Source organism: Anomaloglossus baeobatrachus, chromosome 3 (genome assembly GCF_048569485.1).
Source record: "Anomaloglossus baeobatrachus isolate aAnoBae1 chromosome 3, aAnoBae1.hap1, whole genome shotgun sequence".
NCBI classification, from domain to species: Eukaryota; Metazoa; Chordata; class Amphibia; order Anura; family Aromobatidae; genus Anomaloglossus; species Anomaloglossus baeobatrachus.
In genome coordinates this window covers 554364091-554388765 of record NC_134355.1, presented here as the reverse complement: position 1 = coordinate 554388765, position 24675 = coordinate 554364091, and positions in this window count along the sequence as shown.

Sequence of the window (24675 nt, the reverse complement as noted above, 5' to 3'; positions counted from 1 at the left end):
CACGGATGCCATACGTACCGGAGAAACGCCCCAAAAAAACGGAACACGGACCCGAAAAACGGACCGTGTCACACGGACTTTTTTTTGCGGAAGTGTGTTTTAGGCCTTAGTAATAATATTTGTGAAGGCACACAGTTTAGACAGACAGTGTTAATAAAAAACATGTGCAACCACCGTGTTTAGAATCCAACAGGGCAGTGTGGTCTCATAATATCATCAGCATGGAATATTATGCAGCGGGTATAATCATACCTCTCAAGCTTGGTTATGCACAATAATACCAGTATATAAAAATACAATTATAATACAAACATGATTCCATGTCAGATTTAGAGTGCATTATTAACATGGCAGCTTAGTCAGAGTAATCATATCTATAAGATGCAATGGGTGTATTGTTGGTGCTCCACAAAATACATGTATTATAATGAATTAATTATATCCTGGCAGTCAACAAATCAAAATACAATTCAGTGGCACAAACTGCCATGAATAAGAATCTAAAGGGCAATATCTTGCCTCGATAATATAGTCAGTTTGGCCAAAAGCCCTGATTATATGACCAGTTTGATTGCAGCCAGAGTTGCAGACATCCAAGATTATATAATCATATAATGGATTGAAGTAAGCAGCACCAGCCATATAGTCTATACCATAGTCACCGGATCGTGGGAATCTAACCAAGGTGTGTATCCTGAGCTGCACAAAAAGTGTTGGTTGTCTGTGAATACAGACCCGCTGCCGCCATGAAGGGCCAGACCACACTGCCCTGCACCTCGACACGTTTCGCAAGAAAGCTTCGTCCAAGAGCATTTTTTTTAATCATTTTATGGCATATGTAAAATCAAATAGTGGCATTTTAAACTACAACGTGTCTGGCGGAAAAAAAAACCTTCATATGATTGATGATGGAAAAATGACAAAGTCATGACTCCTGGAGGACAGGGAGGGAAAAGCAAAAAATGAAAAATAGCAGCAGTGGGAAGGAATTGGTGCATGTATTATTTATAAGTGCTGGAAAGATACAAAAATTGCTGAATACACCTCCATCTGAATTTACGTATACTATAAAATTATGTGTGGGATAATTTTGAAAATTCAATGGAATATATATATAGTTAATATTTAAGCCAAATCTGACTGTTTTCTGTAGCTAGTAGTGATGAGTGAGCATGCTTGTAACTACTCGGTACTCGCACGAGTATCGCTGTACTCGGGCTGCTCGGCGGGGACCGAGTAATCTCGCGATACTCGTGCTGTACTCGTGGTCTTCATTTCTGCATGTTGGCGCTCTTTTGAGAGCCAGCCCTCATGCAGGGATTGGCTGGCAGACCACTGCAATGCCACAGCCCTGTTAGTTGTGGAATTGCAGTGATTGGCCGGCCTGCACAGCGTGACCGAGCCTTTATACCGGCCGGCGCGCTGTGCTCTGCTCACAGCTATCCAGACAGTCAGTGTAGGGAGAGTGTCGCTGATTCAGGGAAAGCTTTGCGGCCCTTTATAGCTTTTTCAGTTGCAGGGCTGCAAACAGTGTGACCAAAAGTCCTTCTCAGGAACTATTCTAGTTGTATACAGGCAGGCAGGGTATAGCCAGGTCGGAGTACAGTAGCAGAGTCCTTCTCAGGACTATTGTTGCTATATACAGGCAGGGTATAGCCAGGTCGGAATACAGGCTAGTGACCAGAAGAGTCCTTGTCAGGACTATTGTAGCAGTATACAGGCAGGCAGGCAGGGTATATAGCCATTCCTAGTGGTGACCGTATACCAGCCTTCATCATATCTGGGGCTGGTGTACACAGTCTAAAACAGTCCAGATAGTGTCAGACTTCTCAGTAATTGTCGCTCCTAAAAACCAGTTAGGTTCTTATTGCGTCCGTGCTTGCATTTAAAAACAGCACGTGTGTGGCAGTCGGTGGCAGGGTACAGGTGCGCGTTTTGCACAAACTATTATATAACGCACAAGTCTAGTGTATAATACACGTCAGTCAGCAGTGTCTGATAGTGTCAGACTTCTCAGTAATTGTCGCTCCTAAAAACCAGTTAGGTTCTTATTGCGTCCGTGCTTGCATTTAAAAACAGCACGTGTGTGTCTGTCGGTGGCAGCGTACAGGTGCGCGTTTTGCACAAACTATTATATAACGCACAAGTCTAGTGTATAATACACGTCAGTCAGCAGTGTCTGATAGTGTCAGACTTCTCAGTAATTGTCGCTCCTAAAAACCAGTTAGGTTCTTATTGCGTCCGTGCTTGCATTTAAAAACAGCACGTGTGTGGCAGTCGGTGGCAGCGTACAGGTGCGCGTTTTGCACAAACTATTATATAACGCACAAGTCTAGTGTATAATACACGTCAGTCAGCAGTGTCTGATAGTGTCAGACTTCTCAGTAATTGTCGCTCCTAAAAACCAGTTAGGTTCTTATTGCGTCCGTGCTTGCATTTAAAAACAGCACGTGTGTGTCTGTCGGTGGCAGCGTACAGGTGCGCGTTTTGCACAAACTATTATATAACGCACAAGTCTAGTGTATAATACACGTCAGTCAGCAGTGTCTGATAGTGTCAGACTTCTCAGTAATTGTCGCTCCTAAAAACCAGTTAGGTTCTTATTGCGTCCGTGCTTGCATTTAAAAACAGCACGTGTGTGGCAGTCGGTGGCAGCGTACAGGTTCGCGTTTTGCACAAACTATTATATAACGCACAAGTCTAGTGTATAATACACGTCAGTCAGCAGTGTCTGATAGTGTCAGACTTCTCAGTAATTGTCGCTCCTAAAAACCAGTTAGGTTCTTATTGCGTCCGTGCTTGCATTTAAAAACAGCACGTGTGTGTCTGTCGGTGGCAGCGTACAGGTGCGCGTTTTGCACAAACTATTATATAACGCACAAGTCTAGTGTATAATACACGTCAGTCAGCAGTGTCTGATAGTGTCAGACTTCTCAGTAATTGTCGCTTCTAAAAACCAGTTAGGTTCTTATTGCGTCCGTGCTTGCATTTAAAAACAGCACGTGTGTGTCTGTCGGTGGCAGCGTACAGGTGCGCGTTTTGCACAAACTATTATATAACGCACAAGTCTAGTGTATAATACACGTCAGTCAGCAGTGTCTGATAGTGTCAGACTTCTCAGTAATTGTCGCTCCTAAAAACCAGTTAGGTTCTTATTGCGTCCGTGCTTGCATTTAAAAACAGCATGTGTGTGGCAGTCGGTGGCAGCGTCAGGCTCCATATTGTCCCTGGATAGAGACGTGCATGATGGCCTGTAAACATGAAGTGCCCATTGTAAGGAAGTGGGTCTATTGTAGTATAGCCCTTAGGCAGGGCAGCCAAAAATTTGGAGGCTCCACATTGTCCCTGGATAGAGATGTGCATGAGGGCCTCAAAACATTGTTCCCATTGCAAAGGAGCGGGTCTCCTGTCGTTGTAATGCCCATTCAGAAAGAATGGGCGAAAAAATTTACCACTGGGGGTATACCTGAAACAACGGCTTAACTATTGTAACGGTCACCATGATGGCGCATGAGGAGAAGGAGGAGCAGTCCAGCGATTAGCCAAAGTCCAGAAGTGTGTTACCATGGGTGAGTGGAGGTACATGGCAAATTCCCGTTACAAACTTTAAATTCCGCTGTAATTTGCTGTTGGTGTGTGTGGTGAAGTCTGGCCAAATCCAACCCTTGTTCATCTTGATCAGAGTCAGCCTGTCAGCATTTACAGTTGACAGGCGGGTGCGTTTATCTGTAATGATTCCACCTGCGGCACTAAAAACACGCTCTGACAAAACGCTAGCGGCAGGGCAGGCCAGGACTTCCAAGGCGTAGAGAGCCAATTCATGCCACGTGTCCAGCTTGGATACACATTAATTGTAAGGCACAGAGGAATGTCGGAGTACAGTTGTTTGATCTGCAAGGTACTCCTTGAGCATCTGGCCAAACTTAGGATTTCTTGTGGCACTACCCCTCACCTCAGGGGCTGTGGTATGTGAGGGGCTGAGAAAACTGTCCCACATCTTAAAGACTGTTCCCCTACCTCTGGCGGATTGGACTTGTGCCCCTCTCGGCTGTACGCCTTGGTTGTCCACTGATTCCTGACCTATGCCGCTAGCGTTTTGTGAGGGGAATGCTTTGCCTACTTCCGTGACTATGGCCTTCTGGAACTGCTGCATTTTGCCTGACCTCTCCGCCTCGGGAATAAGAGACATAAAGTTCTCCTTTTAGCGTGGGTCTAACAGTGTTACCAACCAGTAATGATTGTCGGCCAAGATGTTCTTAACGCGAGGGTCACGAGACAGGCAGCTTACCATAAAGTCAGCCATGTGTGCCAGACTCTTAACAGCCATCACTTCAGTATCCTGACCAACACGATGACTGAACATGCTGTCCTCCTCCTCCTCCTCCTCATCATCTACCCTGTCCTCTGGCCAGCCACGCTGAACCGAGGATATGACTGCATGTCATATCCTCAATTTGGCCAGAGAGTTGCTCCATGTCTTCATCCTCCTCCTCGTCATAGTCCTCCACTGCACGTTGTGATGAGACGAGGCTGGGCTGTGTGTTATCATCACCCACACCCACTACTGTTTCTTGCTCAAACTCATCGCGCTCCGCCTGCAATGCATCATGGTTGTTTTTTGAGCAGAGACCATTTTAGAAGGCAGAGAAGCGGTATGGTGACGCTAATAATGTCGTCATCGCCGCTCACCATCTTGGTGGAGTCCTCAAAGTTTTGGCGGATGGTGCATAGGTCGGACATCCATCTCCACTCCTCAGGTGTTATGTGTGGAGTTTGACCCATTTCCCGATGGCTTAGGTGATGCAGGTACTCAACAACTGCCCTTTTCTGCTCACATATCCTGACCAACTTGTGCAGAGTTGAATTCCAACGCGTGGGGACATCACACACCAGTCTGTGTGCCGGAAGATGCAAGCGGCGTCTTAAGCCGGCAAGGCCGGCTGAAGCAGTAGGTGACTTTCGAAAATGTGCAGACAGGCGGCGAACTTTTACCAGCAGATCAGACAGCTCTGAGTATGACTTTAGAAACCGCTGAACCACGAGGTTGAGCACATGGGCCACGCATGGAACATGTGTCAGCTGGCCTCGCCTCAAAGCCGCCACCAGGTTCCGGCCATTGTCACACACGACCTTTCCTGGCTTTAGGTTCAGAGTTGTGAGCCAGTGATCTGCCTGCTGTTTCAGAGCTGTCCACACCTCTTCTGCATTGTGGGGTTTGTCACCTATGCAGATTAGCTTCAGCACTGCCTGTTGCCGCTTCGCCGAGGCAGTGCTGCAGTGCTTCTGTGTCGCCCTGGACAAGCCAGGGGCCACAGAGCACAACACTTAAACACCCCACACTCCCTGCAGGCATATCATAGTCAAAACACAAAATCCTTGTTGCCTTCCCCAAGGGCTGTTGTCCACACCAGGGTGTGGAGCCAGGCGGTTGGTCTCCACCCACCGAGGAGGAGGGAAAACACAGGCAGTGAGAGTTAAGCTAAGGAAGTGGAAGGAGGAAAGTAGTAGAGAGGAGAAAAGTGACAGCAAAGAGCCTGAAGTTGGTCCGGGTGTGTGGCCCGGACAGGACAGCAAGGTTGGCAGGATGTGGTGACCGTCTGCAGTGGAGGCCGATTGGAGTCTGCCGTAAGGACCGTGGACGGGTGGTGACCCGGCCGTACCGGACCGGTATACAAAGAGAAGCCAGCACCATTGGCAGAGGACTTTCGGATCCCGGAAAGGCTTGGTGTCGCCGTGAATTTGCCAAATCCGTTAGTGAAGGGAACCTCAGGGTTTCCAAACAGCCAAGTCCAGATAGAAGGCAACCGTACAACCGTGAAGGGGAGACACCGCCACCGCCAAGGGCAACCGTCTCCCAGGGCCAGCGCCTGTGGGCAAAAGGGGCTCCTCCGGCCCATATCCAGGTCGGGGAGCGGGTTACCGTTGGGAAACCATCACTACCAACACTTAACTTAGGTGCAGGGAGAGACAGTCATCACTAACCTGCAGGGAGGAACAACCGCAGCCGTCCGAGTGACCCGTCCATCCAGCCACTTGTTTTACCGTGAACTGTGTCATCATCATTGGGCTGAGTGAGTACCTCCGTGCCGTGCGGCACAGCGCTGCCCCTGCGACCCTGCACCTCATCAGGTCCCGCAACCCGCCTGTCATTCATCTCTACCCCATCACCAGGCCCCGGGACAACCAACCCCCCTACCCACGGAGGGGAGAAATAACAACAAAGCTGCTCCCTGTCACAGGCTCCCGGGATCCCCGTCCAGAGCAGCGGTGGTGTCCACACAATCACCACAACCGTGGGTGGCGTCACGGACAATATCCCCAAAACCCAAACCACCCCTTTTCACTCACGGGCGAGTAGCGCCGCTCGAGTCCCCGGGATCCGGCCATCGCTCGAGCCAACGAGCAGCAGCAGCCGTAGAGCAGCGTCAGCCGGACCCGAGCAGTGGGAGAGCGCACCGTCCCCTCCTCCGCCCGCGACACTTCCAGCTTGGCACTGGTGTGGAGGGTAAAGTGGATCAGGATGCGCAGGAGGAGGAGGAGGCTGAGGAGCATGACATTCCGGAGCTGTAGAGTGTGTGTGAAACCCTGACTGAGGTAGGGCCTGCAAAACTTGGTGTGTGAAGGACGTGTTCCGTCCCTCGCTCAGACTGGGTCCCAGCTTCCACAATATTAACCCAGTGTGACGTCAACGAGATGTAGCGGCCTTGCCCACATGCACTTGTCCACGTGTCTGTGGTTAGGCGGACTTTGGCTGAAACAGCGTTGTTCAGGGCACGTGTGATGTTTTGTGACACGTGGTTATGCAATGCGGGGACGGCACACCGGGAGAAATAGTAGCGGCTGTGGACCGAGTAACGTGGGACAGCTGCCACCATCAGGTCGCGGAATGCTTCTGTCTCAACCAGCCTAAAAGGCAACATTTCCAGCGCAAGCAGTCGCGAAATGTTAGCATTTAGAACTGTGGCATGTGGGGTGTTGGCAGTGTATTTGCGCCTGCGTTCAAAGGTTTGCTGAATGGATAACTGAACGCTGCGCTGGGACAAGGACGTGCTTGATGATGGTGTTCTTTCTGCGTAGGCAACTGCAGGTGCAGGAGTGGAGGAGGCTTGTTCGCAGGCAGCATGGACAGGGGATTGGCTCGCATGCACAACCAGCGAAGACGTAGCAGTGACATCAGCAAGCACTGCTCCTCGACTCTGTTGTACTTCCCACAAAGTCGGGTGCTTGGCTGACATGTGCCTGATCATGCTGGTGGTGGTCAGGCTGCTAGTTTTGGTACCCCTGCTGATGCTGGCATGGCAGGTGTTGCAAATGGCCTTTTTAGAATCATCTGGAGCCAACTTAAAAAACTGCCAGTGTCAGAGTTCCGGGTTTTCCAGTTTTCTTTTGAAAGAGCTTGCCCTTTGTTAACATGGAGTTTTCTGTTCTGTTGCCCTACTTCCTGTCCATCTGTTTAAAAGCCGCCCCTAAAGCTTAGTCCAGTGCCTGAGTATACTGCTTCCTGTGTGCTCCTGCCCTGCTGCTTTTGGTTCCTGATTGTTATTCGGATCCTCTTGGAAAACAACCGACACCGACTCTGGACTTCATCTGGTATCATCTAGCTGTGCCCGGACTCCGTTTGCCGTCTTTGGTCGGCACTTCTGCCCGGTTCCTTCCGTTTAATACCACTCTGGACTCACATCACGTACGGACATTTTTGGACTTACCTATTGCCCTTTTGTGTCCCGGCTGCTGCGCATTTAGGGCTTCTGGGGTGATTGCCAGACAGTCCATGTATAGGGGTTCGCTCTTGGTGGTCTCCCTGGGGGAGTCCGGTGCGCGGTCCCGGGAATTCCCTTTCGCTCCGTCCCTGGAAGGTATTTCCTGTATTTATGTTCTACTGTGTTTTTGTTCCGTTTATGTACATATTTGCTGGTTGCATATTATAAACGTCTTGCACCAAGAACTCGTCTCTGGTTGTCATTGCCCTAACGCAATCGAAATCCTCAATACATACAATAGTATTACAGCCAGACTCGGGAAGACCTAACATTTGTACAGGCACCTTGTGTCGTGTTGTTCCGGGGAACAGTTGCCTGACGTCTGCCTGTGGCCACCACTCTGCTTCTTACTGCCTGTTGGGATGCTACGCCTCCCTCCCCCTGTGCACTGCTGTCCTCGCTCTGCATATCCTCCTGCCAGGTTGGGTCAGTTACTGGATCATCCACCACGTCGTCTTCCTCTTCCGCACCCTGCTCCTCCTCCTGACTTCCTGACAATTGTGTCTCATCATCGTCCACCCCTTGTTGAGACACGTTGCCAACTTCGTGAGAACGTGGCTGCTCAAATATTTGGGCATCTGTACATACAATCTCGTCATGGCCCACTTCAACAGGAGCTGGCGAGAGGCCAGAATTTGTGAATGGAAACGTGAACGAACAGCTCTTCCGAGTGTCCATGTGTGGGATCAGTAATGTCCGTGGACGTGTACTCGGCCTGGTGGTAGGAAGGAGGATCAGGTTCTGAAATGTGCGGTGCAGTATCACGGCTACTGACACTTGACCGTGTGGAAGACAGAGTGTTTGTGGTGGTGCCAATCTGACTGGAAGCATTATCCGCTATCCAACTAACAACCTGTTGACACTGGTCTTGGTTCAAGAGCGGTGTACTGCTGCGGTCCCCAAGAATTTGGGACAGGACGTGCGAGCGACTAGATGTGGCCCTTTGTTGTGGCGAAATTAGAGCTTGCACACAACCTCGGTCTCTGCCTGCACCACCATCACGTCCACTTCCTTGTTCGTTGACAACGCCCTTGCGCATTTTGCAATGCTGTGCTGATGTGTATTCACTAGACTTGTGCGTTATATCCAAGTTTTTGCAAAACTCACACAAATGCAGCGGAAAGCTGCCACCAACAGGCACACACGTGCGGTTTTTAAATGCAAGCACGGAGGCACTAAGAACCTAACAGGTCTCTATCCAGGGACAACGTGGAGCCTCCCAATTTTTGGCTGCCCTGCCTAAGGGCTATACTACAATAGACCCACTTCCTTCTAATGGGCACTTCAGGTTTACAGGCCCTCATGCACGTCTCTATCCAGGGACAACGTGGAGCCTCCCAATTTTTGGCTGCCCTGCCTAAGGGCTATACTACAATAGACCCACTTCCTTACAATGGGCACTTCAGGTTTACAGGCCATCATGCACGTCTCTATCCAGGGACAATGTGGAGCCTCCCAATTTTTGGCTGCCCTGCCTAAGGGCTATACTATAATACACCCACTTCCTGACAATGGGCACTTCAGGTTTACAGGCCCTCATGCACGTCTCTATCCAGGGACAACGTGGAGCCTCCCAATTTTTGGCTGCCCTGCCTAAGGGCTATACTACAATAGACCCACTTCCTTCCAATGGGCACTTCAGGTTTACAGGCCCTCATGCACGTCTCTATCCAGGGACAACGTGGAGCCTCCCAATTTTTGGCTGCCCTGCCTAAGGGCTATACTACAATAGACCCACTTCCTTCCAATGGGCACTTCAGGTTTACAGGCCCTCATGCACGTCTCTATCCAGGGACAACGTGGAGCCTCCCAATTTTTGGCTGCCCTGCCTAAGGGCTATACTACAATAGACCCACTTCCTTCCAATGGGCACTTCAGGTTTACAGGCCATCATGCACGTCTCTATCCAGGGACAATGTGGAGCCTCCCAATTTTTGGCTGCCCTGCCTAAGGGCTATACTATAATACACCCACTTCCTGACAATGGGCACTTCAGGTTTACAGGCCATCATGCACGTCTCTATCCAGGGACAATGTGGAGCCTCCCAATTTTTGGCTGCCCTGCCTAAGGGCTATACTACAATAGACCCACTTCCTTACAATGGGCACTTCAGGTTTACAGGCCCTCATGCACGTCTGTATGCAGGGGCATTGGTGAACCTCACAATTTTGGACTGCCCTGGCAAAGGAAAATACTACAAAGACTCACTTCCTCAAAATGGGCACATTAGACTCAAGAGGCCTTCATGTACGTCTCTTCTCAGGGACATCGGAGTGCCACACAATGTTTTCACGTAAAATCTTTCATGTATTAATCTCAAAAAGTAACATACACCAGCTCTATCTCACTATTGGGTATGTGCCCTTAACATTTCTGCCATGAAAAATCATTTTGGGGTCATTTTGGAAGGTTTTCTGGTGAGTCCGTAAAAATGGCGTGAAACGCGGACAAAATTGTTCACAGCTGTGACTTTTGAGTGATAAATGCTTCAAGGGGTCTTCCCCATGCTGTTGCCATGTCATTTGAGCACTCTTCTGAGACTTTTGTGACATTTTTAGGGTTTCTACATGCTGCCGGGGGGTCATTTTACAAAAATACTCGGGTCTCCCATAGGATAACATTGGGCTCGTTGCTCGGGCCGAGTACACGAGTATCTTGGGAGGCTCGGCCCGAGCTTCGAGCACCCGAGCTTTTTAGTACTCGCTCATCACTAGTAGCTAGGTATCTACAAATAAACAATATTTTTCGAATGTCCCCATGATTACTTAATTTTCCCAATTCCTGGCGTTATAGGGTTACTATGTTTTCTGCTTAGCTGTTATTTTGCCAGATTGCAGGACCATGCTTTGATCAATGGGATCTATTCATTTTGGCTGCTTACAATACAGCTTTTAGCAGTGGAGAAGGAGGTGGGTGGATAGACTTGAGCCAATGGCACTTGTACCCTGAACTCTTTGTGTCATGGACCCTTCAGCGGGGAGGCACCACTGGTAGGTGGGAGAGGGTCTTCTTTCTCCACAGAGGTCTTTCTGTGTGGGGCGAGGAGTAAGGTAGAATGACATGAGTAGGCGAGATGCCAGAGGGTTGGAGCACACAACTACAACAGAAGAGCATCTCCAAACTGTCTTTTCAAGAATGTATCCAATATCTTTCCTGAGAAATTGCTCAGATTCCTGGCACAGGATGCAGGACCCGCACTGTGCACAATGAATGAGTTTACTACTATAAGGCTTCACTATAAAAACAAAGTATGGCACTCAGATGTTATTATTAATACTAATAGATTGGGATTGATGAAGCCATGAACTAATTACACGACTAGAAGAAGAAGAAAAACCCAACAAGACATAAGTGAACAGAAGTTGTACTCATAGAAATGTACTCAGTGAGATGGATTCAGCACATTACTACCAAAAATTAAGGAATACAAGATGAATATCTAAAATCAGATCAACATACTGGTGCATGTATCATCATAAGCATTACAAATACAAATTACCAGGATGTATACAAGGGCAGATCTACTTACACTCACACATGGCTACTAAAGACTACTACAACAAGTAATACTTGATCAAAAATTATCATCCATCCAAATGACAGGTGACAACTTGTGGATAAATGGGGGTCTGACTGCTGGAACATGGACAGCTACCAAGAACAGGGTTCTGATTTCTCCACTTATTCTCTATGGCACTGCCAGAAATGTCCAAATATTGTATGCGGCCAATGGTCCATTTTGACTAGACATTTCAGAGCATATGTTTTCAGGGTTAGAGGGGTTCCAGGAGCCTCAAACTACTTCTCTGTAGTCTTTGATTACTAAATTAGAATGGAGAATAGTAGAATAGTGGGGTAGATTTACTGATTTACTCTTCAAAAATGTACCCAAGAAAAGTATATTCGAGAACAGGTCCTTTGTTCCCTTTGCTTTGACTAAGACACTGTGACTTGTTATTGTCACAACTAAGGCTAAGTTCACACATCCTGTGTTTTGCATCAGTCACAATCCGTAGCCTTGAGGAATTACGGAATCCTGCAAAATATTTTGCAGGAATCCTGTATTTCCCCATAGACTTCTATTAGTGACGGATTGCGACTGATGACCCTGCGTTGCATCCGCTGCGTCGCGGTCCGTCGTTTTTGACTGACCGCCGAGCGGGGAGCAACGCAGAATGTAACGTTTTTCGGGCCGTCAAAATTAACGCGCCGCGCAGGAATCCGTCGCCATCCGTCAAGCTTGTAATGCATGTCTATGGTGCTGGATTCCGTCGTAATCCGTCTTACAACGGAATCCAGCGCAGGATTCCGTCATGCTCTACTGAGCATGCCCAGCATGCTTGGCACGCCCACTGGGCTGTCCCAAACACAGACGGATCATGACTGATCCGTCAAAAAACGGACGCACAGCGGATGTAACGGACGCAACTGATCCGTTTTTTCACAGGATTCCTGTGAAAGGAATCCTGTGAAAAACACATCAGTTGCATCAGTTGACATCTTGAAAATGACTGATCCGTTGCTGACGGACCTGACGGATTGAAAACACAGGATGTGTGAACTTAGCCTAAACCATACCACATCATCTCTGTTCCTATGACTTTCTTTATGTTGCTCTTGAGTTTTTACTTTGTGCATACTCCTTCCCAGCAAATACTTTATTGAGATTTCTGATCAATGGTGCACAATATTACTAGGACTGCCTGCTAGTTTGTTACAACCTGTATCTGTTCTTACTTAAAGAAATGCTCTTCCTGAGAATAAACATTTCCAACGATGTCTCATAATTAGACGTCTTCATTGTGGTTAATGTGCACATCACATGACACATCTGAATCTTGTTATGGAGAACATTAAATTACTAGATTTCTTTATTGTCCTTCCACGAATACAGACAGTTGATGGTTTTCTAAACAATAAAAGTAAACTATTTTTGTTATGCAGAAGACTTTTTGGATTTTTTTTTATGTTGATCAAAAGAAATTCTCCATGTTGAATAAGAATATCACTCATGGGCCAAAGAAGTTAGAAGTAAATAGGCTTGCATGTTTGAGACGCTACATTAGTGTAATTAAAGTCTTGACCAGAGTTCTCCAGTGAATGGCACCTCTCTGAGGACCTCATTCACAATGGGGATGTGTGGGTAGATACCCTCTCCAGCTGGAAGTGATGTGGTAAATTAGCAAAAAAACCTCTGAAGACATCTGTATAGCTGAGAAAAAGTGGATTCAAACATATACAATAATAGGAATTATCTGAAAGTCATTTATCACAACAGTGACACTAATGGCACATGGGGCCTGGAAGCATCAAATCCGCCCGCGCATTGTCAATCCAGTTTGGCATTGGCGCTTTGTACACTTTGGCACCAGTGTTCTCCTACTCATTACTTCTTCGGCTTGCTGCGTTTCAACAATGATTTACCCCCGCCTTTCGTTCAATTACTTTTTGGGGGTTTGTACTTGCGCAGCCAAACGTACATTCTGAACACATTCACGCTATGACAATAATGCAATATTGTACCTTTTCTGGCAGCCTTGCCAGTTCGGCCATATGTCGTATGATATCATTAGGTCAACTGTGTCAGCGTTCTAAGTTGTGGGAGTGACAAATTGGGGGGCCCACTGTTGTCTCGTCTTCGCTTATTGCTTCTTTCTCACGATTTTGGTCTGAAAAGCTTTTCGATGCAACGTTTTATGTAAGTTTCAATGTATAAAAATCAAGTTCTTGAAGTGTTTTTTGGAAAGCCAAAAGGTTAATGTTTTAGCCCTAGCTTTATAAAATGTGTTTATCATGCCTCTGAGTTCAAAAAGGCATACCTGACTCCTGTGCCACCACTTTACAAAAAATATCCTAAAAATCTAAAAATCCATCATGTTTAAATACAGGATTTAGCCTTAACTTAAAGGTTATAATATACAGTATATGCAACTGTAATAGGCTGAAGCTATGTGGAACATGTATTTTCTTTTAATTAGAAATGTTTTATAACATTTTAATGCTGGCAACAAATAGAGATAAAGAAGTAGGGCTGGGAGAGAATATTTGCCTACAATTTTATGCACCAATTAACCCTTTCACGACCGGCCGATTTTTCGCTTTCCGTTTTTTTTTTTCGCCATTCTTTTTCTGAGAGACGTAACTTTTTTATTTTTCAGTCAATATGGTCATGTGAGGGCTCATTTTTTGCGGAACGAGCTGTACTTTTAAATGAAACCATCAGTTTTACCATATTGTGTACTAGAAAATGGCAAAAAAATTCCAAATGCTGAAAAATTGCAAAAAAAGTGCGATAGCACTATGGTTTTTGAGATATTTTATTCACTGTGTTCACTATATGGTAAAACTGATGTGTGGGTGTGATGCCTCAGGTCAGTGCGAGTTCGTAGACACCAAACATGTATAGGTTTACTTTTATATAAGGGGTTAAAAAAAAATCGGAAGTTTGTCCGAAAAAAGTGGCGCACGTTTTACGCCATATTCCGTGACCCGTAGCGTTCTCATTTTTCGGGATCTTAGGCTCAATGACGGCTTATTTTTTGCGTCTCGAGCTGACGTTTTTAACGGTACCATTTTTGCGCAGATGCTACGTTTTGATCGCCTCTTATTGCATTTTGCGCAAAAGTTGTGGCGACAAAAAAACGTCGTTTTGGCGTTTGGAATTTTTTTGCCGCTACGCCGTTTACTGATCAGATTAATTGATTTTATATTTTGATAGATCGGGCGTTTCTGAACGCGGCGATACCAAATGTGTGTATATTTTTTATTTTTTTAACCCTTTAATTTTCAATGGGGCGAATGGGGGGTGATTTGAACTTTTAGGTTTTTTTGTTTTTTTTTAATTTTTTAAAACTTATTTTTTTACTTTTTTTTTTTATTTTACTAGTCCCCCTAGGGGGCTATTGCGATCAGCATTCCGATCGCTCTGCAGTATCTGCTGATCACAGCTGGAAGGCTGTAAACAGCAGATACGCTGCCTTTCTCTTTTGCTGTGCCCCGGGCACAGCGAAAGTGAAACCAATTCATGTGTAGTACAGGAGTCATCACATGACCCTGTACTACCATGACAACTATCGGGAGTCACGTGATCGCGTCACGTGACTTCCGGTTTCGGCGGTAAGTAAAACTTTACCGCGATTGCGCTTATAATGGCGCTGTCATGTATTGACAGCGCCATTATAAGGGGTTAATCGGCACGAGCAGATAACGATTCTGCTCGTGCCTAGCAGGCACACATCTCAGCTGTGAAAATCAGCTGAGATGTGTGCCGATCGCGGCATGCTGCCGCCGGAGGACCGCGGGCAGTAAGATTATGTCATTTAGGACGTAATTTTACGGCCCGCGGTCGTTAAGGGGTTAAACACAGGACTTAAGGCCGCTTTACACGCTATGATTTATCTGACGATATGTCGTTGCTGGTCACGGTTTTCGTAACGCACTTCCGTCATCGTTAGCGATGTAGTTGCGTGTGACACCTATGTGCGACTTCGAACGATCACAAATAGGGTGAAAATCGTTGATCGTTGACACGTCGTTCAGTTTCAAAATATTGTTCGTCGTTTGGAACGCAGCAGACATATTGCTACGTTTGACACTCTGCCAACGACGAGCAATATCCACACGACCGCCTTGGTCAAACAATATATCGCTGAATGATGTAGCGTTGTTTGTGAGATGTGTACGTGTGACCGCTACAAAACGACCTATGAGCGATCTCGGCAAATCGTAACACCGAACTTGGCGTGTCACATCGCTAACGAGATCGCTAGCGATATCGTTGTGTGTAAAGCAGCCTTTAGGGTCAATTGTTTTATACTTGGATAAAATAACATTTGCTATTTGTTGAACGGTAATCTCAAAATAAAAAAGTTTTAATAAGTTGTAGCCTGCATCTTAGCCGATAGCTGTATTAATGGTTTTCCTACCTTTAAAGCTGAAATCTCCCTTTACCTTTTTCTGGCTTACTGCAATAAAACTTGTTCTGGCTGTTTTAAAAATTGAAAGCTAAATGGAGCAATCCAGGACCAAATCTATACAATTCAACGGAACCATCCAGCAAAACTATTGCCCCATGCCTGGTGCACAACCTAATTTGAGAAGCGCAACACCAAAAAATATCGTATATCATCATACCACTAGAGATGATTGAATCTTTTGAAATTCAAATTTGTCGTATTTTACTAAATTTTCCCACAAAATTCGATTTGATGCAAATCTCAATACTTTAATACCTTCAGTTGCCCTAAACAATACACATGTTAGCAAGACTTTGTCGGCAGTAATTTAATACCAGCAACAACATGTATGTCAATATTTTGCTTAGCCTCCACAAATAACAACCGTTGATTTGTCTTACATCTGTGAGGTTCAAAGCTTTGAGGAATCAACCAAGATGGGGAGCAGCAATTATGCCATAGTCATCAGTAGGACTACCCCACTTCTGTGTCTACTCAAACACTTGATATTTATAATTAAGGAGGAAGCTTTGCAAGTAGACTAGAGATGAGAAAGAAAGTACACAGGGTGATACTATCCAGCCTCATCTCATCTAATAAGGGTAGATTGGGTAATAAAGAGGAGGAAGAGAAGGCTGGGGAGGAGTAGATGGAGAGTTGTCCTCCTAGTGGTGACAGGGAAGACTTGCTTGTTAAGAATCTGGCACACATGCCTTGCTGCCTTTCCCCTGACCCACACATTATACACATTTTGGCCAACAGTGATTACTTATTGCTCACCACTCTGGACCCATGTTACAAGGAGAACTTTACATTTTTCCTTCCTGAGGTGGCGAGAACTAGTAAAATGTGCAATACCAGAAGGCCCTAATCAAACGATTAGTTTAAAAAAATCCCATCTGACAAGGCTGGTGGCAGAGGTCATGACTCATAGTTCCTTGACCAAACAAGGAGTAGAGACAAGGGAGACACGCCAGATCCAACAGAAACAGGGGAACATGATTAAAAGTCTGGGACAGTTTCATTAGACCCTCCCAGCGCCCAAGCCCTGATGCGCTGGGTAGTCTAACAAGGAGGGAAAAGTTTATGAAGATGGTGAAGGAGTGCCTAGCCAATTGTATTAGCCTCCTGTGTGATTTATCTGTGCTGTACAACTATTGGGTATCCAAGTTGGACAGGTGGCATAACCTGTTCCTCTACGCCTTGGAGGTACTGGCCTGTCCTATCACTAGTGGTTTGTCAGAGCGGGCTTTTAGTGCCCCAGAGGGGCATAATAACTAATCAACTAAAAATGCTGACAGGCTGACTGTTCTCAAAATGAACAAGTCCTGGATTAACCCAGACTTCTCAACCCCAGCGAATAACAGCAGCAGAACCTAAAGGAAAATCCAAAATTATTTTTTTTCTGGTGTATTTCCATGCACCCTTTTCTGCCATGAAAAGGTTATGCAGTTCATTTTACATTTTACAGTTCATATTATTTTTTTTTGCCTTCTCTAACACCATATAGAAGCATTATCATGTGACCCTCATTCCAAATTTATTCAAGGCCAACAGCCGGCCCACAGTGAAGGTCATCAGGCGGCCTGCAGTCATAAGTTTTGGAGGTCCATCACTTGACCATTTCTCATAATCTTTAGAGGGCCATCAGGCAGCCCTTACTTATAAAGTTTAGAGTGCCACCAGGCAGCCCTCAAGAAAAAAATCTTTTCAGGGCTAAAGTTGTTTTTTTCCAAAAATAAGCCCATACAGTTTACAGGTGGGAGCACAACAAACTTGGTCATCCACGAGACTTCGCTTCCTGTCAAACTTTGCAGGGGGGTCACAGGACAACACTCTTGAAGCCAGAACAGTGCGAACAAGTGGTCTGTGGAATGGTAGATAATGCTAGTCTGATTCCCAGCACCACCTTGTCTTCCACATGGTCCAGTCTCAGTACCCAAAAGTCTGGACCACATAATCCTCAACCTGATCCTCCTTCCTCCCATCATGCCGAGTTCCAGGAGACAAGCGATCCCCCACTCGAACACTCTGAAGAGTGAGTCTTTACATTTCCATTGATTGATTTTGGCCTCTCACCCTGGATGTTTCAAGAGGGACATGAGGAGATTGTGCATTGTGATGCCCATATATTTTACCAGCCACAGTCAGTATAAGATGATGGTGTGCAATGGCAATTGGTGTCTCAAGCAGTCAATGATGATGAGACACAGTTGCTAACAAGTGATGGTGTTAAGTCAACAAGTCAGAAGGAGGACCAGAGTGTGGAAGTGGAAAACAATAAAGGCAGTGTCCCAACCTAGCAAAGTGCAACGTAGAGCGAGGCCAGCAGTGCAGAAGTGGTGGGATCAGCAGCACCAGAAGTGGCAGAAAGAGGCAGTGGGGTGGCCAGAAAAAGTAAGCAGACAACTGTTACCCAGAGCACCCACATGAGGCAAATTCCCAGGCCAACAGTTTGGTGTTACATTTTTTTCTGGCATATTCCCATGTATCCCCCCCCCCAAAAAAAAAGAGTATACGGTTAATTGTTTCTCCTTCTTCTTGTCTTCCTCCTGCTCTAATCCCACACTATCCCTCCTGCAGCACCTATCCCACTAAATACAGCTATGGCTATGTGCACACGCTGCGTTTTTTTGACGCTGCGTTTTTGTGTGTTTTTGGCTGCTAAAACGCACAAAAACGCACCCGCGGCAAAAAACGCATGCGTTTTTACCGCGATTTGGTGCGGTTTTGGCTGCGTTTTGCTGTGTTTTTCTGCGTTTTCCCAATGCATTGCATGAAGATAAACAGCCAGTGCAGCAAGTAGTATAAGCACACCATGTGAACAAATAGTCACATCAGATAATAACCATATATGGACTTACCCATGGTGTAAGAATAGGAAGCCAGACAAAGGTGGTTCAGAGGTGGACAGGCAAATACCCTTCAACCCGGACGCGCGTGTCGCCAAAGCTTCATCAGTCCTGGAAAAACACTGCATAAAGTACTTCCACAAATCGAGAAATTAATCCTATATATCCCAATCAGATACACCAAAGATTTTACTCACAGAAAAAGCTCAAAAACGCTGTAAAAAAACACAAAAAGAATTGACATGCTGCACCTTTAAAAATGCAGCCAAGATGCAGCCAAAGAAACATGCATTGTGTAGACAGCAAAATAGAAATCTCAGACTTTGCTAGGAGTAGGAAATGCATGCATTTAGGTGTATCTTTGTCACCTCAAAAATGCACCAAGAGCGTAGTAAAAGATGCAGTGTGTGAACATAGTCTTATTTGATAATAGAATATATTTCAATTGGCCCTGAAAGGACTTTGGGTTGTACAAGGCAGCTCGAAGGACTGTAAGCAATAATCCCTGACTAGTTGCTTCTAATACACTACTCCAGCAGATAACCTACACTAACTGCAGCTAAGAGCAGTATTATTATAGAGCAGAGTCTATGTGAATTAGCCCTGAAAAGACTGTTGGTTTACTGTTGCACCAGCAGGTACTGTAAGCCTATAATCCCTGACTAGATGCCTCTAAAACACTTTCCCTACCCCAGCAGATAACCCTACACTAATTACAGCTAATGGCGGTATTATTATAGAATAGAATCTATTTGAATTAGCCCTGAAAATGACTGTTGGTTTAATGTTGCAACTGCAGGTACTGTAACGCTATAAAAGGCTATGTGCACACGCTGCGTTTTTTTGACGCTGCGTTTTTGTGCGGTTTTGGCCACTAAAAACGCACAAAAACGCACCCACAGCAAAAAAAACGGCAAAAAACGCATGCATTTTTACCACGATTTGGTGCGTTTTTGGCTGCGTTTTGCTGCGTTTTTGATCTCTGCGTTTTGCTGCGTTTTTCCAATGCATTGCATGGGGGGAAAACGCAGAAAAATGCAGGAAAGAATTGATATGCCCATTTTTTTTTTAAGCTCAAAAACGCAGCTTAAAAAAAAAGTTGTGTGCGTACAGCAAAAATGAAAACTCATAGACTTTGCTGGGGAAGCAAAGTCATGCAGTTTTGAGGCCAAAAACGCACCCGAAAAACGTGCGAAAACGCCACGAAAAACGCACTGTGTGAACTTACCCATACACTGTCCCTTTTCCAGCAGAAACTCTCCCTACACTATTTCCAGGTACAATGAGCAGCATGGTTTCACTGGGTTTTATACAGACCCAATGATGTGATGTCAGTAGCCAACAAAGCTATGGCATTACCGTGATTACCAGGCAATCCCTGAAAATCAGTCGCAAAACATGCGTCGTGGGAAACTGAGCATGGCGCTCGAGTACCGGTATAATCGATCAAGTACCAAGTGTCTCGAGCACCAGCATGTCTGATCGAATACCAAACAGTGCCAAGGACGCTAACCCATCACTAGAAAACACCTAAGTATTGATATTATTGATAACCACACAGTACATTGACAGATGGTTGAGGTTATATTTCATTGAAAACATTTATTCTTTTTGTTATCTGATTTTGCATTTTTTTGTTCCATTTGTTATGTTTTAGAAAACCCTGAAATGAAAAGAAAAAGAAAGATACTAAAGGACAAATCAACCAGCATTTCTCTTTAAGATAAAAAAAAGATCTCAATAACTTAAGATGAGTGAATGAAAACTGCTGGTGTTTGCTTTGAAGTTCTGTTTACTTGATATATCAAGAATGCGGTAATCAAAGATTTTTTAGGGGAATATTTTATACGCACCACAACAAGCACAGAGAAAAAAGAAATGTTCTGAACATCTGAGATTGCTAAAATTAGAGAACAAATGTTCTCGAAAAGTGGTTATGATTAAAGTCACTGTCTCTGATAAGAAGTGTCAAGGGTGGCATAAAGTGATTTGCTATGGAAACAATCATGTAGAAGTCTATACCTCAGTCCTCATGTTAAAGTATGATGTACTGATAGATACTAGAAGTCTAGTAGACAAAACCCTATAGCTCGAATATTGTGGAATGATAATAATAAGATTTAATGATATAATTCCAAGAAATGAAGCAGCACAACACAGACCTACCTACAGTATACAGTAATTTTGGCATACTGTATGTGCTATGATATCATCCGGTGAATAAGCCACACATATCTTTTGCCACCAATTCCCCAGCTGTAGTGCATGTCATTATCAATCAAGAAAACCCAAGGACATGGCATCACGTACAGATGTAGTAGGGTATATTCTCCACAAATCTTTATTGTTTACTTGACTATACATAAGACAAAAGTGTACATTACAATAATGAGGTGTATACACTTATACACAGTATATACAGTCATGCCGGGGCTTGCAGGGCTCGTACGGTCACCGGGCAGGTGGTGTTCGGGGTAAAGCTGTGAGTGGTCCGACCCAGCTTCCATGATCTCGGCGGGTTTCATTAAAAGAAGCTTGAAAGTCCCATGTTTCGAGAGGGAATAATGGGAAGAGGGTAACGGGGTTCCTGGGAGCATGTCACCGGTTGTAGTGGTGACTGGAGTCCCGGTCTCCTCGCACCGGGACTCCAGTCACCACTGCAACCGGTGACATGCTCCCAGGAACCCCGTGGACCCCCTTCCCCTGCAACTCTTCTCTCCCCCAGGAGCAGTATGGGACGGTAACGGGGGTTGCAAGCAGCGCCACCTGTGGTATGCGGCCAGGTGTTTAGCCGCCGCTACACAGTCTCTCTCCGGGGCAGGTGTTACGGGCAGCTAAGATGGAATTGCTCCCCACAGGTGGTGCGGGGAAGCCCCAGGAGGTTAGTGAGAACAAAAGGCGGCAGTCCACAGGAGCACCGGGCGGCGGAATTTACTCACAAGAGTCACTGAGTGCGGATTCCAGTTCCTTTTTATTCGCTGGTTTGTTCCAACATCGCACCCGGGTGCTGGTCCTCGCCGTTGTAGCCTCCGGTCAGTCCCGGGCAGGTAAGAGGCAGGGTCCGGCAGGGTGATCTTAGGGTCTCTCTTTCATGTGCGTTTGGTTGCTGTCCCCGTGGCATGGAGCTTCTTGGGGACTCGCCGCCTCTCTGTCTCTCTCTATTACTCTGGTAGCGCCGCCTGAAAGAATCAGGGTTCTCTCAAGCACCCCCAGGTACATTCTCCATGATCCCTAGTATCTGTCCCCGTTCCCTTCCTCCGGAAGTTACTAGCCCTGGCCTGGCTGGTTCCCCTCTACAGGAGCTACCCCTGCAGATGTCTGTGCTCCTTCACATTCCAGACGGTTCTGACAGGACTTTCTGTCTGCTCTCCAGCTCACTCCGAGATCAGGCCCCCACCCTACCAGGAATTCAGTACTTCCATGGTGACCTGTCTTTTTGAAGCCACCTTCTTCCTGCTCATTAGGAGACAGGATGAGTCATGCAAACCTGAGCTAGTGCTGAAAACCTATTAACCCCTTCCTGGTGATGTGATGTGTGTGTGTGAGCTTACCTCCTCCTGCCCAGGAAAGGGATAAAAAAAATCTTTATTTTTATATAGCGCTAACATATTCCACAGCGCTTTACATACATAAGGAACACTGTCCCCATTGGGGCTCACAATCTAAATTCCCTATATGTATGTCTTTGGAGTGTGGGAGGAAACCGGAGTACACGGAGGAAACCCATGCAAACACGGGGAGAACATACAAACTCCTTGCAGATGTTGTCCTTGGTGGGATTCGAACCCAGGACTCCAGCGCTGCAAGACTGCAGTGCTAACTAGAGTTGAGCGCGGTTCGTGGTTCGTGGTTCTCCAGTTCTAGGCTCGAGTGATTTTGGGGCATGTTCTAGATCGAACTAGAACTCGAGCTTTTTGCAAAAGCTCGATAGTTCTAGAAACGTTCGAGAACGGTTCTAGCAGCAAAAAACAAGCTAAATCATAGATTGGTTTCTGCTGTAATAGTGTAAGTCACTCTGTGAATCACACTATTATCACATTTCAGTGTATAGTGTGCGTGAACAGCGCCTTCAGATCACTGCTGTTTGTATAATGGCGATCGCCATTTTTTTTTTTTTTTTTTTCTTGTCTTCCTTCCCTAAGCGCGCGCGTCTTGTGGGGCGGGCCAGCATGTCAGCCAATCCCAGACACACACACAGCTAAGTGGACTTTGAGCCAGAGAAGCAACGGCATGTGTGATAGGATGTCCATGTCACATGTCCCTGCATTATAAAACCGGACATTTTCTTCCAGGACGTCATTATCTGCCTTCTGCGTCTTTGGTGTCAGACATCACTGTCGCAGCTCCGTCCTCCTGAGTCCTATCGCCGATACAGCTGTATGCGCTGCATACACAGCGTTAGACAGCTTAGGGAGAGCACTTTATAGCAGTCCTTTTAAGGGCTCAAACCGGCAGGGTCAGAGAGCCATAGGTGACAGGTCCTGAAAACAGCCACAGCTTCTGTGTAGCCAAGGTCAGGGATTTCCTCCCTGCATTTCACCATTAGGAGGGAATAGAAAGGCAGGCTTCCATTCCTCTACCCAGAGCACCACAATCCTGCCACTGTACCCTCTTGTCCTCTGCACACTCCAACTCATTATAACTAAGCCATTATACTAGCAAACACTCAGTGTACCTAGTGGCATCCTATCTGTGGCTATTGGACTTTGCTATAGTCCCACTAGTGCAAAGATATTTGCAGAGCACGTCTGCCTGCATTGCACACTCCAAATTTTTTAAAATAAGCCATTTTACTAGCAAACACTCAGTGTACCTAGTGGCATCCTAAACGTGGCTATTGGACTTTGCTATAGTCCCACTAGTGCAAAGACATTTGCAGAGCACGTCTGCCTGCATTGCACACTCCAACTTTTTTAAACTAAGCCATTTGACTAGCAAACACTCAGTGTACCTAGTGGCATCCTAAACGTGGCTATTGGACTTTGCTATAGTCCCACTAGTGCAAAGACATTTGCAGAGCACGTCTGCCTGCATTGCACACTCCAACTTTTTTAAACTAAGCCATTTGACTAGCAAACACTCAGTGTACCTAGTGGCATCCTAAACGTGGCTATTGGACTTTGCTATAGTCCCACTAGTGCAAAGACATTTGCAGAGCACGTCTGCCTGCATTGCACACTCAAACTTTTTTAAACTCAGCCTTTATACTAGCAAACACTCAGTGTACCTAGTGGCATCCTAAACGTGGCTATTGTACTTTTGTCTATTCACACTATTGTAAACATATTTGCAGCATGTCTGCCTGCATTGCACACTCAAACTTTTTTAAACTCGGCCATTATACTAGCAAACACTCAGTGTACCTAGTGGCATCCTAAACGTGGCTATTGTACTTTTGTCTATTCACAGTATTGGAACGTTATTTGCAGCACGTCTGCCTGCATTGCACACTCAAACTTTTTTAAACTCAGCCATTATACTAGCAAACACTCAGTGTACCTAGTGGCATCCTAAACGTGGCTATTGTACTTTTGTCTATTCACACTATTGTAAACATATTTGCAGCATGTCTGCCTGCATTGCACACTCAAACTTTTTTAAACTCAGCCATTATACTAGCAAACACTCAGTGTACCTAGTTGTATCCTAAACGTGGCTATTGTACTTTTGTCTATTCACAGTATTGGAACGTTATTTGCAGCACGTCTGCCTGCATTGCACACTCAAACTTTTTTAAACTCAGCCATTATACTAGCAAACACTCAGTGTACCTAGTGGCATCCTAAACGTGGCTATTGTACTTTTGTCTATTCACACTATTGTAAACATATTTGCAGCATGTCTGCCTGCATTGCACACTCAAACTTTTTTAAACTCGGCCATTATACTAGCAAACACTCAGTGTACCTAGTGGCATCCTAAACGTGGCTATTGTACTTTTGTCTATTCACAGTATTGGAACGTTATTTGCAGCACGTCTGCCTGCATTGCACACTCAAACTTTTTTAAACTCAGCCATTATACTAGCAAACACTCAGTGTACCTAGTGGCATCCTAAACGTGGCTATTGTACTTTTGTCTATTCACACTATTGTAAACATATTTGC